Source organism: Spermophilus citellus (assembly GCF_964194105.1).
Source record: "Spermophilus citellus genome assembly, chromosome: 9".
Lineage (NCBI taxonomy): Eukaryota > Metazoa > Chordata > Mammalia > Rodentia > Sciuridae > Spermophilus > Spermophilus citellus.
Genome location: NC_138191.1, coordinates 110241927 through 110259888, shown reverse-complemented (window position 1 = coordinate 110259888; position 17962 = coordinate 110241927). Strand labels below are relative to the sequence as shown.

The 17962-nt window shown below is 39.7% G+C and overlaps 1 protein-coding gene and 1 pseudogene across 18 annotated transcripts in view; one reads left to right on the top strand and one right to left on the bottom strand.

Annotated features, from left to right (window-relative positions):
• MACF1 (microtubule actin crosslinking factor 1) overlaps positions 1 to 17962 on the top strand; it is a gene marked incomplete at its 5' end in the record, with an annotated part of 350743 nt that overhangs the window by 107759 nt on the left and 225022 nt on the right. The window lies entirely within an intron of this gene.
• Positions 6643 to 7348, bottom strand: LOC308656820 (ferritin heavy chain-like; annotated as a pseudogene). The gene has a single exon. The product of its transcript is annotated as a ferritin heavy chain-like (transcript).

The window sequence follows — 17962 nt, the reverse complement described above, 5'->3', positions numbered from 1 at the left end:
ATTTGTTCCTTTTAGTTAGGCATGACAGTAGAATCTATTTTGATATATTTAGACAAGCATGGAATATATCATATTATAATTAGGGCCCCAGTCCTGTGGATGCACATGATGTTCACTCTTAAAATGGGTAACATATTCTGTTTTGCTCTTAGAGTTGGAAGGGACCTTCTGCATTAATAGATCCAACTTCCTATTTAGTCTTATCCTTGTCAGAAGTCATTCTTCCTTTGCTTGAAGGCCTATGATGGTAGAACACAGCACTCGGGGACTATTTCTTGTGTTGGCTGTTGAGAAATTCTTTTTTTTTTTTTGCCTCTGTAACTTTTACATCTTAGTCCAAATTCTGCCTTGCAAAGATCAAGTCTGCTTTATCTTCAAGGTGTCAGGCTAGCTTATTTTTGAAAATAGCTAGTCTCCCTCTCTCTAGCAGATGTAAAAAGAGATGTAGGTGGGCACAGATAGTTTGTATAAACCATATAATACCCATTAGATGGGCTTGACACTCTTAGTATTTTGAATTTTAAATATTTTTTAGTAAATCCTGCCTACACTTGCATTCACATATATTATCTCATTATTCTTAAAACTTTCTATTGTCTTCATGGTTTTGTTCTAAGACTAAATACAGGGCCGTGTCACTCTCCTGCTTAAAATCCATCTAAGTTTTTCCTTTACATTAAGAAGAAAGTTCAAACTTTTTAACATGACATAAAAAGGTTTATGATCTTCCCCCTGCTTATTTCATGAGTTGCATTTCCTATTTCCCAGAATTCCAGAGTCATTTAAAACTTTGTAGGTCTCTGCCTGAAATGCCCACATCCTGGTTTCAACTGGGCTGCTTGACATGCAGTTCTGAGATCCTTTGTTATAGTAAGTCCTTCAAGGTAGTTTGTCCTTATAGTTTGTCCTTCAAAGTAGGTACTGCCCCTGGAAAGCCTTTGTTCCTTTGTAAGCACTCTGTCCATAAGATTTATTCAAATCCATGTTGCCATCTTGCTTAGCTTCTCTCTCTTCCCACCAGTTAGACTCTGTTAAGCTGTAAGATCTTTAAGAATAGGGACTCTTGGGCTGGGGATGTGGCTCAAGCGGTAGCGCGCTCGCCTGGCATGCGTGTGGCCCGGGTTCGATCCTCAGCACCACATACAAACAAAGATGTTGTGTCCGCCGAAAACTAAAAAATAAATATTAAAAATTCTCCCTGTTTCTCTCTCACCTCTCTCTTTAAAAAAAAAAAAAAAAAGAGAGAATAGGGACCCTTTTGGGCTAGGGATGTGGCTCAAGCCACATGCTTGGCATGCGCGGGCCACTGGGTTCCATCTTCAGCACCACACAAAATAAAGATGTTGTGTCCACCGAAAACTAAAAAAATAAATATTAAAAACATCTCTCTCTCTCTCTCTTAAAAAAAAAAGAATAGGGACTCTTATCTCAGCATCTCAAGTCTCTGAGACAAAAGTGTTGGTAAATATTACTTGAATACATAAATGAAAGAATTAAGGCAGCATTAGCCATATAAGCTGTGGCAGGAACCATGCCCTGTTCATATGTGTATTTAGAGGGTGTGGCTTAGTTTGATATGTAGTTGAAGGTGGATGCTAGGTTTGTTAATTGAATGATAGAGAGTTGCCCTGTGTTTTAGTTAGTCAATCTCTTTCATTGTGGTAATATAATTAGGAAAAGGGATTTATGGTTATTCAAGAAAAACATTTGAATATTTTGTGTTTGTGAAAGGACAGCTTTCTTCCCTCTTTATGGTCTTGTTTTCTTTATCTGTAAAATGAAAGGTTTGGAAAATTTGATATCTTAAGGTTCTTGCCATTGCCAGTTTCCCACTAGGAGGACCAGCTATAATGTCTGGGTCTGGACCATGTTAAGTACAACTTAAATCTGCATAGCAATCTGGTTTTCTTCTTTTCTTTTAAAGCAGGTCCATCTCACTATTGGATCATATTAAACTTAATAATATATTAAGATCAGTTTATAGAATGGCCAGAGCATGTCATGAATTGTTGTCTTCTTCCAGTCACTGTTTTGGTTCCCCTTCCTCAAACTTTACCCAGTAATGATTAGTTTAATTTTTGGAGGCTGTGAACTTACTTAGTATTTGTAGAAGTTGTCCCATGTGTTTGGGATGTGCCCTATATTTCCAGTCAGCCATTAATTAGGAATTTTCCTAACTGCCTGTCTTCTACCCTCTCCCTCTCTCTTCCTCCCTCCCTCCTTCTTTCTTTCCTTCTTTGCTTCCTCCTTCTCTCCTTTCCTTTCTTCCTTTTCTTCCCCTCCCTTTCCATTTCCATCCCTTCTTTCCCCCTTCTCTTGCCCTTCCTCTTCCCCTTCCCTTGCCTTTCCTTTTCCCTTCCCTCTTTCCTTCTCCCTTCCCCCTCTCCTATCCTCCCCTCCCCTCCCCTTCTCCTTCCCCTCTCTTCCACACTAGGGATGGACCCAGGAGTCCTCTAACACTGAGCTATACCCCTAATACTTTTTATTTTGAAATAGGGTTTTGCAAGTTTTTGAGGCTGGCCTTGAATTTGTGATTCTCCTGCCTCAGCCTCCTGGGTAGCTGGGTGTGCCATAGCATTTGGCTGAGTTATTTCTTCATCTTGCAAAGAATATTTCCCCTATTTAAATATACAGCTCCCCTACTTCAGGTTAGTTATTCTGCTTTAGGTCCCTGCCAGAGATAGCAGGGTATAACAAAGGCACAGCTTTGGAGCTGGAAAGATAAGTGTGTAATTTTGGTCAGGTTATTTAACCTTTACATCTCTGTATGTTTTATATCTAAAATAGAATGATAATACCTTTCTTAGAGAATTATTGGGATTAAATGAAATATTTAAAGTTCTTAGTACATTACCTGAGAACTAACAATTAAAGTAGATGCTTAGTTTATTGAGAATAGATGCTTAGATTATTGAGAGCCTTCTGTGATAGGGACTGAAGTCTGAAGACAAAGGATAGTCCTTGCATCTAGGGAATTACAATCTGATAAAGTAAAATGTTACTAAATATGAATCAGGAATGTTTATTCTTTTTTATTCTCTCTTCCCTATATCTTGTGCATTCTTTTTCCTAGCACAGGGTAACTTCTTGGAGGACCCTTTGTCTCCATGTCCAAGGAATGTCTGAGAAGGGGGACAATGCTATGGCACACCCAGCTACTAAGGAGGCTGAGGCAGGAGAATCACAAGTACGATTGTCACAGGTTATTGGGGTGACCAAGAGCTTAGGCAAGGAGGGATAAAGTCAGCTGTGAGGTTCTTTATTAGTAAGCAGTAGCAGGATTATTAGCAGTTTATAGGTGGGAGGAATGCCCAGTTGGGAATGAAGGAAGTTGTCAGGTTATTGAGGAGGTCACAGTGCTTGTTTAAACTGAGTGGCCTGCTAGGCAAACTCACATTTACTTATTTTCACTGTGGTCTTTTCGGCCACTTTCTGGAAACTTGCTTTCCTGGGTGCTGCTGCTCTCTCCCTGTCCTTAGGAACAGGATTGAAAGCAGCATTAGCCTAAAGAAGTTGTTCTATTTAGGGAGCTAGAGCAGAGCCAGTGATTAGGCCCTTATCAGCAGTGGTATGGGGCAAGATTGGAGTGTCTGTCCAGCCTTCCACAGGAGCTCAGTTCTATTCCCTGGTTGGATCAGAATTGTGAAGAAGAAATAGATGGGCTGGGCCATCTGAATGAAAAGCGCTTCATTGTGTTTCTTCAGCATTCCCGTGTCTGGTACAATTAGCCAAGAATCAGAAAACAAGTTGGACATACAAGCAAGCAGCCCTCCACAGATGGATAAAGGAATTTCTGGCACAGTCAAATTAAGTGCACTGACTATAAAGACAACGTAAGAGGATCTGGGAAGAGGAAGGGGGCTTTGGGATGCCATTCCTGGCTGGATGAGCATAAAGAATGGAGCAAGAAGCAAACAGTATTTCTGAAGTTGATGAAATCTGCTGAGTTAATCTACTCTGGAAGCTACCTGAGGCTGGGCTGCTCTGTAAAGTAGGTGGAATCATTGGGGAGAGACTGTGACTCTTCTCATTGGGCAGCTGTAAGTATAGGGAAATTAATCTCCCTTTGGAATCTAGGACTCTCTTGGCAACAGACAGTGTGGGGGCTTGCTCTATTATAGTCTCTTCCATCGTGAGACTCAGTTGGTTAAAATTTCAGATGTACTTTTTGCTTGAGAAGAGGCGAGCCTGAGGAACAGGTTGTTGGGCAATGGATGCACTGTTCCTGACCTGGCAGTAAGCCATTTTTAACTTACAACTGTCCTGCAAATGTCTTGAGATTCACCAGGTTACAAGCTTCTGTTCGGCAAATGGAAGGTAACTCAAAGACTAGCTTGTGTCTGCTAAGGCTTGCTGGCTATGTTGACTGGACTTTTATTTACGAAGCTCCCACCTTGCATGCTCTGTTGGTCTGGAAACACTGGGGTGGTGCCACTTTTGAATAGCATGCTCTTTGCCTGAAGACCTGGACCCAATTTTTGGAAGTGCCCTAGGGAGGAGCTTGCTCTCTGACCTCAAGGGAAGAAGGAGGTCAGTAGGAAGTTGTGGGTGGAGCCACTTCTCTATTCTGCTCTCTCTGTTCATCACACAGCTCTTAGGCTGTCTGTCTCTGTTCACCTCACAGCCTTTTGAGAAGCTGCAGGGGTTGCATAGGACTCTAGCTGGAGGTTCTTTGGGACCCCCTCCTTTTAGGTGGGGCCAGCAGACTCTGGGTGCCATGTGGCCCAGTTACCAAGATGAACACGAGTTCAACGCCCACCTGGTGTGCCGCATGTGTTGTATGGGTTAGTATGTGAAGTTTTTTTTTCCCTCTTCTGGCCTTGAGGATCCTAAATAGCCCTTGTTCTTTTTGATTCATTAGAGAGCCTGGTCTTTGAAGCCCTATGGGTGTTACAACCTTTGGGCTTATTAAAACTGGGGCGGAATAGACTAGATGGTGTGTGGGAGAGTTCCCTGCTTCCTGAGGAACTTCTTAAACTCATAGTGACTGGCAGTTAAAAGCCCTAGCTTTGGGTGTGGGACTTTTTTATAGAGCTTGAATTCATACTCATGCTTCTGCCTGTCAGGAAGCCACTTTTAAGTTATGTTGCACAGTGCTGAAAGTCCAGGGTGTATTTTTAGCAGAAGTTGGTTGGTTGCGGAGTTTACCTCTGAGCAAGCTGGGGAGTGGTGGTGGAAGGGAGGAGTCATGGCCTAGGTTTCCTCTTTGGGGCCTATTGCTAATTCTCTTACACTTTACTTTTGTCAGCCGTGACAGAGAGAATGGACTTGAAGATGGTCTGGGGACAGGGACCCATAGAAGAATTAGAGGCCAGAGGAAGAGTCCTGCTAGCTATAACTTAGCTCTTTCCTGATAGGGGAGAAGAATTCATTTAAATGGTGTTCTGTGACCTTGAGACTTAAGAGCCTGATCTTTTTGATGGCAGGTTTCCTGGTTTTCAAACTGTAGAGCACACTGACTAGTGCTGGATTGAGATATCAATTCATCAATTCTTAGTAAAATGAAAAAGATAACAGAAATGTAGTGTGTTTTTTCATAAAGCTAAACTCACTTAAAAAAATTGCCCTTTATTCTGAAATCATCCTTCCTACTTTGTTTCATTTATTTTTTAATTGTTCTTTCTACTTTTCTATGTTAAAGTAACTTTTACTTTACGAAAGCATTGTTATTAGATGGTGGTTTTAGGCATCCTTATCAAAAGAAAAAGTTGGCAACGTTATGTTATACTTTGTAATATATTTGAGAACATTTACTGATCTGTGAGATCTAAGTGTGGGAACTACTAGCTTGATAATCCAATATCTTTTGATTTTATACACCTCCGTCTCTAAAAGGGAACAAAATTGTGAAAATTAGGCAAATTTTCCCTAACACCAAAATTGCTGATAGTTTGATGGAGAAGGGACCTCAGAAGACATTTAGAGGAAGAGAGGCACCAGAACTTGGGTTCTGATGTCTCCTGACTGCTAGGCCAGTGCTGCCAAATACTGAAGGTTTTTTTTTGAAAAATAAGCTATGTTATACTAATGTTTGGGGCAGAAGGAGAAACAGTTTTAGCCAGTTATTGCCAGGCTGTCTAACTTTTTATCTTACCCATAACATTGAGATTTCCTCCCTGAAACCTGAAAGAATAATCTGCATCTAAAAGCATTTGAAGATAAGCAGAGAGCCCAGGGGCTCTCTTTCTGTAATAACAGAGAAGTACAAGGAAGTCCCCATCTCTGTTGAAAGTTTCAGGGCAAAAACTTTATACTTTCAGGTACCCCACCCCTTTTCATTCCCTAAGGGCACTATAGCCCAAGAGTTAGGAAAGAGGGCTTTGGTAACAACTGTCTACTTGTGGCCTGTTGCTCTACTACTCTGTAGCCACAGAAACTGGGAAAATTGCTTAACCTTTCTGTGCCTCAGTTTCCTCACTTGAAAAGGGGATTAAAATACATCCTACTCATGGAGTCATTACAGGGAGTGTATGATATTAAAGCACTTAGACCAGTGCCTCCCATATAATAAGTTCATCAATGATAGCTGGTAGTTGTATTATGTGAAGTGTAATATATAATTTATTTATTTATTTTTAAATTTTTATTATTGGTTGTTCAAAACATTACATAGTTCTTTTTTTTTGGGGGGGGGGTGTACCAAATTTCTTTATTTGAAGGAATGGTACAAATTAAAGAACATAAGTGGATGTTTTGGTACAACTTATAGAAAAGGTAAAGGTAACCCCAATATGCATGCACTGCCTTGGTGACCAGGGAAGTCACTTGCAGGGCTATGGGAAAGTCAGGCTGAGGTTTAGCTCTCCTTATCACTGTCTCCCAGGGTGTGCTTGTCAAAGAGATACTCTGCCATGCCCGATTCTGGGGCTCCCATCTTGCGCAAGTTGGTTACATGGTCACCCAATTCTTTGATGGATTTCACCTGCTCATTCAGGTAATGAGTCTCAATGAAGTCACACAAGTGGGGGTCATTTTTGTCAGTGGCCAGTTTGTGCAGTTCCAGAAGTGACTGGTTCACACTTTTCTCCAAGTGCAAAGCACATTCCATTGCATTGAGCCCACTCTCCCAGTCATCACCGTCTGGTTTCTTGATATCCTGAAGGAAGATTCGGCCACCTCGTTGGTTCTGCAGCTTCATCAATTTCTCAGCATGTTCCCTCTCCTCATGAGATTGGTGAAGTAAATATCTGGCAAAGTTCTTCAAAGCCACATCATCACGGTCAAAGTAGTAAGACATGGACAGGTAGACATAGGAGGCGTAGAGCTCCAGGTTGATCTGGCGGTTGATGGCCGCCTCCGAGTCCTGGTGGTAGTTCTGGCGCACCTGCTAGGGGGACGTGGTAGCCATGAAGGGCGGCTGAGGAGAGGCGCGGCGCTGGAGCGGTGGCGGAGGCTTGGGCGGTCCGAGGGCGCTGTGAAGAGGTGGCGAAGGGCTGCTGGCTTTGAGCGGCGGCCGGGGTGGGGGTCGATCGCCGTTCAGTCCAAGCACTGTTGAAGCAGGAAACCGCGGCGACTCTCGGCGAAGAACGTCTCTCAAAACATTACATAGCTCTTGACATATCATATTTCACACATTTGATTCAAGTGGGTTATGAACTCCCATTTTTACCCCGTATACAGATTGCAGAATCACATCAGTTACACATCCACTGTTTTACATATTGCCATTCTAGTGTCTGTTGTATTCTGCTGCCTTTCCTATCCTCTACTATCCCCCCTCCCCTCCCCTCCCCCCATCTTCTCTCTCTACCGCATCTACTGTAATTCATTTCTCTCCCTTGTTTTTTTTTTTTTTTTTTTAATTCATTCATTCTTATACAGAATCAGGTGCACAAATATACATACACTTGGTTTTCTGGGGCAAAGACTTCTGTGGATATCATCTCTTTTCTCTTTTTGTTTTTGTGATGCTGGGGATTGAACCCAGGGCCCACACATGCTAGGAAAGCACTCTACCACTGACATACATCCCTAACCTTTTATATATATATATATATATATATATATATATATATATATATATATATATATATATATATATATTTATTTATTTTTTTTTTTTTCTCCCCCTTTAAATTTTAAGGCAGGTTTTCACCAGGTTGCCCTGGCTGGCTCTGGAATTACAATCCTCTTGCGTCAGCCTCCCAAGTAGCTGGGATTACAGTCATGTTTAGCCTATTTCCTTTGAGTTTGCATTGGGAATATTAAGTGATACACAGTCTTCTTGATCCAGATGGGCAAGAAGAACTTAGAAAAGCTGTAGCTGGAAAAGGAACATCTGAGTGGGAATCTATGCACCCTGCTGTGAAAAGCAGTCTTAAATATTACTTGGGATTGCTTCTTAGTCTGACTTTGAAAATATCATCTTAATGTGTTCTTGTAGACTTTTCCTTGCCGTGTAGTAAGCTGTCAATGTATATTTGTTAAACAATTAGATATTCTTTTTTTAAAAAAATATTTTTTAGTTGTAGATGGAATAACATCTTTGTTTTTATTTGTTTATTTTTATGTGGTGCTGGGGATGGAACCCAGGGCCTCACGCATGCAAGGCAAGTGTTCTACCACTGAGCTACAACTCCAGCCCAACAATTAGATAATCTTGAATACCTGCTGAAGTTCTAAGTGTTGGATACTTAAAGAAATTTAAAATATGAACCTTGACTCTAAAGAGCTCAGTTCAGATAGAAAAATGAGACTTAAATATGGTGATATCTGATAATAGGTTATACATGCTCAATATTTTACTCACCTTTCTTGGTACTGAGTACCACAGTCATCCAGAGGTGGCTGGCATGACCAGAAAGGTCTAAAGGAAGAAGTGGGACTTTATCTGGACCTGGAAGAGACTCTATGTTAGATAATCCAAGAAGAGGAGGATATATCCCAGGTGGGAGAAAAGTGAATATTGGCAGAGATGTGAAAGATATGTTTGGAAACAATGTGATCAGAATGCTTGTGGTTAAGTCAGGTAGGGAAAAGTCTAGAGATAAATCTGGAAGAATATTGTAAATTGCCTCAGGTCAGAGGATAGGTTTTTTGTCTTTTTCAGCTACCTAAAACATAGTGAATAAAAACCAGAACTAAATTTCATAGGGTTGTAGAGAGCCGTGAATATGAAAACTAAAGAACTGGACTTGATCTTCTGGTTGGTTGGGAGTCAAAGGATTCTGAATAGAAGGGTGATGTAGAAAGGAAGATTCGTTTTTTACGGGCTGTTTGATCTACTTGCCATTGCTTCAGCTATCAAATTGGTATTTCAATTCTGACCGCTGTTTTGAACCCCATACTTAAGATCCCAACTGTCTGCAAGATCTCGATAGCACATCCTTGTCCTTACCCCATCAAATCAATGCCTCCTATTTTCATTATCTCAAGCTACTTCTCTCCTTCCACTCTCTCTGCCTAGAAACATTAAACTTATCTTGAACTCTCCCTTTCTTTATCCCAACTACACCCAGTCAATAGGGGTCTGCCTGTACCTTTTCATGCAGATCTGTTTACCCTCTTGTCTTTCCTGTTGCCTCTGCCCTAGTTTAGGTTCATAGATTTCTTTCTTGGTCTATCACAGTAGACTTCTAACTGGTTCCAGTTAGTTAGTGGCTTTGGTATAGTCTGGTTTTTCTTCAGTTCAGTGCCAGGTCAGTCTTCCAAAGCACACTGATTTAGAAAATTTAATTGTTGTGCTTGTTTTGGCAGCACATATACTAAAATTGGAATGATACAGAGAAAATTTCATTGTCATCTCTTTGTCTACTTAAGTACATAGTCTTTACTACAGCTCTCTGGGTTCTCTGTGCTTTGACCTCAGCTAGCTGACCTTGCTACCCTACTTTTTCATTACATTACTAACATTCCTATTACATTTATATTTCGTGAAACCCATCCTGTGTACTCCAAATCACTGCTTGTTCTTTTATCTTGTTTGGAATTCCTTAATCCCTTTTGGGCTGCCAAAATCCTATTGTAATTCAAGGTTTAACTCAAACACCATGCATTCCATGAACTCTTCTCTTATATCTCTGTCAGAATTAATCAATCCTGTGTATCAGTATTATTTTGTGCAATGTGTCTGATATCTTACTTTCTTGGTGTTATTAATTATTTACATGTTGGTCTCTGCACTAATTGTAAACTTTATGAGGTCATGGAACAGGCCTATTCCATCACTGTATTTCCCTTTAGATTTCCAAGTGGTAGGTACTTCTGAATTTCTTGAAAAACTTGTGATTTTTCTGTGGCCCACAGGGAAACAAGCAGAAACTCTTCTCTCATTTGTTTTTTGGATAATTCATGATGCACAAGGAACTATGTTCATCATTCATCATTCCTATACTTTGGATCAGAACATAGAACTTTGTACCTCAGTGCAAGCTTTCATTTTGTGCCAAGACTATTCGCAAGTTGTTGTTCTTAGAGTAGGACAGAAACAAGTAAACAGTGATCCCTGGGATAATCACCTAAACAGTCTAGGAGATTGGAAAAGCTCCTGGAAGAAATCATAGTTAAATTGAATGCTAGAGAATGAGTAGTCAAAGAGGGGAGCTGTATTCCATGCAGAGGGAACAGTATGTGCAAAGGCAGGCATGGAAAGCACAGGAAACTCCATTTAGGGAAAAAATTTTTAACAAGGTTGGAAGTTAGTTTTCACCCAAGAGTGGAGAGGAGTGAGTTGCAGGCAGGAATCATAATGACTCTTATATCCCAAGTTGAATGAAGGTATCAGGCTTTGGCATTGGGTAGATTTGAGCTCAAATTTGACTCTTTTTATCTTGTGATCTCTGGCAAGATGCTTACCCTCTCTGGACTTCATCTTTCTAATAAATTAATACCTATCTTATAGGACTATTGATCATTAGAAAGAATATATGTAAGGTGCTTAGTACCTAAGTGCTAACTTAGGTACTTAGTAGATGCTAACTACTAATGTTATTAGGAGAATAAAGATTCACTGGAGATTTTTAAGGTAGAGAGTAACAAAATTAGTTTTTCCAGAAATATTGTTGGCAGTATTGAGAAGGATACATTAGAGCAGGGGAAACATTTAGAAGCAAAAAGAGTTCAATTTTTTCTTCACCCATATTCCCTCTTTCCCCTTCTTCCTTTCTTTTCTTTTTCTTTTGTTTTTAAAGATGGTGGGGATTGAATCCAGGGTCTTACATGTGCTAGGTAAGCACTCTACCCCTGAGCTTTATCCCCTGAGCTTTTGTTTTCTTAAAACAAAAGTTTTGTAATAATACATGCCGTTTTAAGTCTCTCTTTTCCTGATCCTTCTACTCTAAAAGACTCCTGACAGGACTCTTAGGTTTTTGTTTTGTTTTTAATGGTGTTAAGGATTGAACCCAGGGCTTTGCACTCTATATGGAGCTGCACTTTTAGCCCAAGAGGTTGTTTTTAGAGGAGGTGAGTTTGAGTAGCCAGGCGTGGTGCACGCCTGTAATCCTAGCTTCTTGGGAAGCTGAGGCAGGAAGGTCAGAAGTTCACAGCCAACCTCAGCAAAACAAGGTGCTAAGCAACTCAGTGAGACCCTGTCTCTAAATAAAATAAAAAATAGGGCTGGGGATGTGGCTCAGTGGTTAAGTGCCCCTGAGTTCAATCCCTGGTACCCCCTCCCCTGCCAGAAAAAAGAGAGAGAGAAAAAAAAAAGAAAAGTTGAGTTTGAGACAAACCCAACATTTTAGAGGTAATTTTATGAGAGTGGTGTTTGGCCCTGAGCTGAAGGGATGGATTTGAGAATTATCAGCCTGTAGGTTATAGTTGAAACCATGGGAGTAGATTCAACCATTCTGGGAGAAGGTAGAGGACAGGCATTCCTATCTTGGTGGTTTTTTTGTTTTGTTTTGTTTTTAAAGTTCCAGATTTCTTCTTCTTCTCCCATAACACCAAAAGCTTTGCATATAATTTTAGGTGATTCATGAATGTCCCTCTTCAAGCCATCCGAGAAGTCTTGGTTCTTGGGTCCATTATTTAATGAACTAATACAGAATAAGAAGAACAGAGGTCTAAGGATGAGTAAACATTTCAGGAGAGGGCAGAAGAGAGGGAACAACCAAAAAAGCAGGAAAACTAAGGTAGAACAGAGTATCAGATTCAAAAAGGAGAATGTTTAAAAGATGAAGGAATGATCTCTTCAGCCATAGAGAATTAACGTGAGATGGATCACTTTAATTGCCACTAGGTTAGGTGACTGTGGAAAGAGCACTTACAGTGAATTTGTGGGGCTAGAAGCCATAGCCCCATGGGTGAGTAGGAAGCAAGAAGTAGAGTCTGAGCATTGTCATTACACTTGCTCAGGAAGCCTGGGAGAGAGAACTGATGGAGAGGGAGAAATTGAAGATATACAGGTCAGTGGATAATTTTTGGATTAATGTTTCTGAAGAGAAGGGAATGGTGGGTTCCATGTGTTAGGTGGAAGGACAGACTTAGGTTATAGGGAGAGACAAATCTTCAAGTAAAATCAAAATAAAGAAAATTAGAGTAGTTATTTGTGGCCCAGAGTCTGGAGACCTATTGTGGTAGTTTTAATAAAGTTGGAAACAAGTATTAAATCTTCTAATTAAAGGCTTATAATTTGGTAACCATTAAATGATTGATAAGCCATCAGTGCCTCAAGTATTAGATCTAAGAATTTCTCAGTGGAATAGTGGGGCTCTTCGTTATCATTTCATAACCTTTAGTGTTGAAGAGAACAAGAAACATTAAAAGAAATTTCACCCTGTTTTGACTGTTTTCCTCTCACATGAGAGTACTTTCTGTAAGTCCTACCTTCAGTGTTAGGTGGGGGGATCTTAGCTGGGACTGGAATTGTATTAGTCTGACAAACCTAAAATTTATTAAATAGTTTGAAAGTCTGAACTCTTTGGCGCATTCTGAAGACGTGTATAATAGGTAAAGTTGCTTCTTGGTTTTCCTAGTGAAATTCCTTGCTAAAATTTTTAAAACATTTTTTGGGGCAGGGTGTACTGGGATAGAATCCCAGGATGCTTTACCACTGAGCTATATCCACAGCCCTTTTTTATTTTTTATTTTGAGAGAAGGTATATACTAAGTTGCTTAGGGCCTCACGAAGTTGTTGAACTTGCTATCTTCCTGCCTCAGCCTCCTGGGATTACAGGTTTTTGTGCCACCACACCTGGCTTGCTAAAACATTAAAATGTAAAACTTCAGACCCTCTAATATCCTCTGTCATAATGTATAAATCAGAAAAGAGCTATCATGTTATTGATGGGCTTGTCAATGTAGGATCCTAAGAAAGGATCCTGTAGCTTTTCAGGGCAAAAGAGTTCTATAAAATCCTTTTCTTTTTTTTTTTGCCCCTTGCATTTTATTTATTTATTTATTTATTTATTTATTTTATTTATTTATTTATTACTTTTCATTTTGTGCTTTTATTTTTATTTTTTCAGCTTCCTTTTTTTTATTGGTTGTTCACAACATTACAAAGCTCTTGACATATCATATTTCATACATTAGATTGAAGTGGGTTATGAACCCCCAATTTTACCCCAAATACAGATTGCAGAATCACGTCGGTTACACATCCACAATTTTACATAATGCCCTATTAGTAATTGTATTCTGCTACCTTTCCTATCCCCTACTATCCCCCCTCCCCTCCCCTCCCATCTTCTCTCTCTACCCCATCTACTGTAATTCATTTCTCTCCTTGTTTATTTTCCCATTCCCCTCACAACCTCTTATATGTAATTTTGTATAGCAATGAGGGTCTCCCTTCATTTCCATGCAATTTCCCTTTTCTCTCCCTTTCCCTCCCATCTCATGTCTCCGTTTTCTACCACGCGGCCTGCGCAGTGGTTTCATTAATGAGGTTCTAGGCATAAAGTTAGTTAGAAGAGATCGAAATAAAACACACAGACCAGTTACCTTATTTATATTGCTAGGTCTGAGACGGCTCACCTCTCTGGTTCCCACCTCTAGCCGCCCAGCAGGGCAGCGAGGATTACTCAGGGCTAGCAGGAGAGAGACAGCGAACACGCCTGGGAGTAGCCCTTTATTGGGGAACAAGAGATTCAGGGGAGAATTCCATCCAATGAAGGTTGAGGGGGGGCTGCACTCCAAGGTCAGGGTCAGTGATTGGGTCCCCGGGGTCAGTGGTCAGGCACACCCCCACACGGATGGGCTCTCTCATCAGGAAAGGGTGGGGAAAGCTTCGACAGAGCCAAAGCGCCTCAGGCCCTTAACGGGAGTCACCCAATCACGTGTCAGAATGGCTTCCCACACCGTTTAATATTAATCTTTTCTTCCTGCTCTTCCAAAATCCCAACGCATTTCTTGTAGAAATAGATAAAGCAATCATGAAATTCATATGGAAAAATAAAAGACCCAGAATAGTAAAAGCAATTCTAAGCAGGAAGTGTGAATCAGGCGGTATAGCGATACCAGATTTCAAACTATATTACAGAGCAATAGTGACAAAAACAGCATGGTACTGGTACCAACACAGGCGGGTGGACAAATGGTATAGAATAGAGGACACAGAGACTAATCCACAAAGTTACAACTATCTTATATTTGATAAAGGGGCTAAAAGCATGCAATGGAGGAAGGATAGCATCTTCAACAAATGGTGTTGGGAAAACTGGAAATCCATATGCAACAAAATGAAACTGAATCCCTTTCTCTCGCCATGCACAAAAGTTAACCCAAAATGGATCAAGGAGCTTGATATCAAATCAGAGACTCTGCGTCTGATAGAAGAAAAAGTTGGCTCCGATCTACATATTGTGGGGTCGGGCTCCAAATTCCTTAATAGGACACCCATAGCACAAGAGTTAATAACAAGAATCAACAAATGAGACTTACTTAAACTAAAAAGTTTTTTCTCAGCAAGAGAAACAATAAGAGAGGTAAATAGGGAGCCTACATCCTGGGAACAAATTTTTACTCCTCACACTTCAGATAGAGCCCTAATATCCAGAGTATACAAAGAACTCAAAAAATTAGACAATAAGATAACAAATAACCCAATCAACAAATGGGCCAAGGACCTGAACAGACACTTCTCAGAGGAGGATATACAATCAATCAACAAATACATGAAAAAATGCTCTCCATCTCTAGCAGTCATATAAAATCCTTTTCTAAAGAATTTACAGCTTGGGCTGGGGATGTGGCTCAAGCGGTAGCGCGCTCGCCTGGCATGCGGGCGACCGGGGTTCGATCCTCAGCACCACATACCAACAAAGATGTTGTGTCCGCCAAGAACTAAAATAAATAAATAAATAAATAAATTCTCTCTCTCTCTCTCTCTCTCTCTCTCTCTCTCTCTCTCTCTCTCTCTCCCCCCCTTTCCTCTCTCTTAAAAAAAAAAAAAAAAAAAGAATTTACAGCTCAGTTCTAGGAATCCAGCTCATCTTGAGAAGGGCTTGCAATCATGTTGCCTTTAATAAATATATTTAGAAAAAATACTTTGATCCTTTTCCTTCCAAATTGAAAGTTAGTTATTTAGCTTTAGGAAGCATGACTGATGTAAGACCTTGAGGCTCTCTAGAGCATTATCTTCATGGAATGATGGAACGACTTGGTAGATGATCAGAAAAAGATTCAATTTGTCACTCATATCTTCAGGTCTAAAACAAACAAGGCCATGGACTAAAAAGAAATCAATGAATTCTACCTCTTAAAAATACCAACTAGTTTAAAAGAAAATCTGTTAACTGGTTTCTTTTCCATCTGTGAATTGTTTGATCTGTTACAAAAAATACCTATAATTGTTGTAGAACAAACAACACGCCCCATCCCCTCTGTTGGGATGAGCCCAGGTCCTCAGAGTGCTAGGCTAGCACTCTACTACTGAGCTATAACCCCAGCTGCTATAGGAGAAATTCTAAGAAAAAAAGCAAAAAAGAATACTATGTCTTTAGAGAGAGAACTTTGTAAAACTAGAATAAGACAGTTCTTGGTTATGTGGGTAATTAGTATAATGAAGCAGAGTGGGTCAGGTATTGTGAAAATGTTGGGCATAAAACTTGGAGTTAGCTCTGATTTTTCCATCATGGCTGAAAGTTCTAGCACACAACTGATATTTATTGGGGCCTTAGGGGTTTTACATATCAAACTGGATTATTTTAAGTGATTCAGGTCCAATTTTATTTTGTGTGTTTCTTTAGCCAATCTTTTAATCATGTGTTGGCCAACAGGAAGGTTTTTGTTTGTTTATTAAGTTCTTTCTGTGTCAAACTTGAGCTGTTAGAAGTTGTGGGAGACACAAAAAAGTAAAGCATGGCCTCTTTCTTCAAGGAGTTAATGATCTCATTAGTGATATAAGAATAAGCATATTAAAAGCTCAGAAGTCTAATTATGTAAGTGCTGAATGAGTGATTAGCACAGTAAATATCATAAAAAAAATTGAAGGACAAAGAGACTATTGGGAACTGAAGTAGTTGGGAAATGCAGCCAAAGTAATTTTTCTCAAATACAAATCTGACCTCTTATTCTGCTATTTAAAACCTTTCAGTTCTTCCTCTTATGTATAGGATACAGTTTGGGCTCCTTATCTAGACATAAAAGGTCAACATTTGGCTCATGTCATCCTACCTAGTTTTGAGTCTCATCAACTACTTAATATCTCCACTTCAACCATCCTTACTTCTGTGCAGTTTTCTGAACATAGCTCTTTGTCTCCATGAATTTGTATTATATGTAATTTCATGTAGTAACTTTATCCTCTTTATCCTTGCCCTTCTTTTTCTGGTTAACTTTTTTTTTGGAGGGGACCAGGGATTTAACCTAGGGGACATTAACCGTTGAGCCACATCCCTGGCCGTTTGTTTATTTTTTATTTTTTATTGTGAGACAGGGTCTCCCTAAGTTGCTAAGACTCATCTCTAAATTGCAGTCCTCCTGCCTCTACCTCCTGAGATTCCTAGATAGTCATTTTTTATGATTAGTTAGAGTAACTCCTAGGAAACTTTCACTAGCTCTTTTCACTAGTCATTTCTCTTTCCACTCAGGTATGCCAAACCATTTCTCTTAGGTTTGAACACTCTGTGCTTACCTATTATAACACTTATCAAGTGGCATTGAAGCATTTCTTTCCTTTGTTATACTTATCATCACTTTTGAAAGATAGAAATTATGACGTAATATTTCTGTAACCAGAGTCTAAGGGAACTATCTTCAGTCTACCAGTCTTCTAGCTGAGCTATTTTTGTCAACTCTTGGGATCTTTTGTAACAAAGATTTATCCAAAGGATAAATGAATGAATGAAGAAGTTGGATAAGTAGCATTGGGAGGGGTGGGGAGGAAGAGAAATAACATGTCATGCACAGAAAATAAATAGTGTGAGTGTCCAGTATTTAGATGAGACTAGTTGCAAGCTGGTTCTGATTCAGTCTGGAGTTGAAATGGGCCTGAAAAGGATTATGATGAAATCAGATAACTTAATCAGCATCTAAAAAGATAAAAATAGGTTGGCATGATTGGTTAAATCTAATAAGAATCTTGGCTTCAAATACTTGAAAACCTATTAAGTGAAAAATAATTAGACTTAAAGTCCTAACAGTCTCAAATGAGAGCCAGTAGGTAAAATTTATAAGGAAGACGATTATGGCACTTTATAAAACTAATAAATTGGTGTATTGCTTTACAAGGTAGTAGATTCTCCACTATCTCAAGAATTTTATAGATAAATGTAAGATTTGGACAGACCTTTCAACCCAGAATGCAAGATTCTTTGTTGTTGAAGGGATTCATGTTATCAGCAAGGAATTAAACTGGATAACTTGTAATGTCCATCTCATATTTCTGTGGTCCATAGTGGGAAGAGAATTGTTCCTTGCATAACAGTGAAGGATTCAAAGTAAAGATAAAAAACCAAAGACAAAATTGAGGAAGTGCTTACCGATTGGTTACAAACTCAGCAAAATAGGTGGATAAGTGAATTCACCGGGGTTGGAGAGAGTGTGTTGGCGCTGTTTGGAAATGGTGCTATGTGCCTTTTAA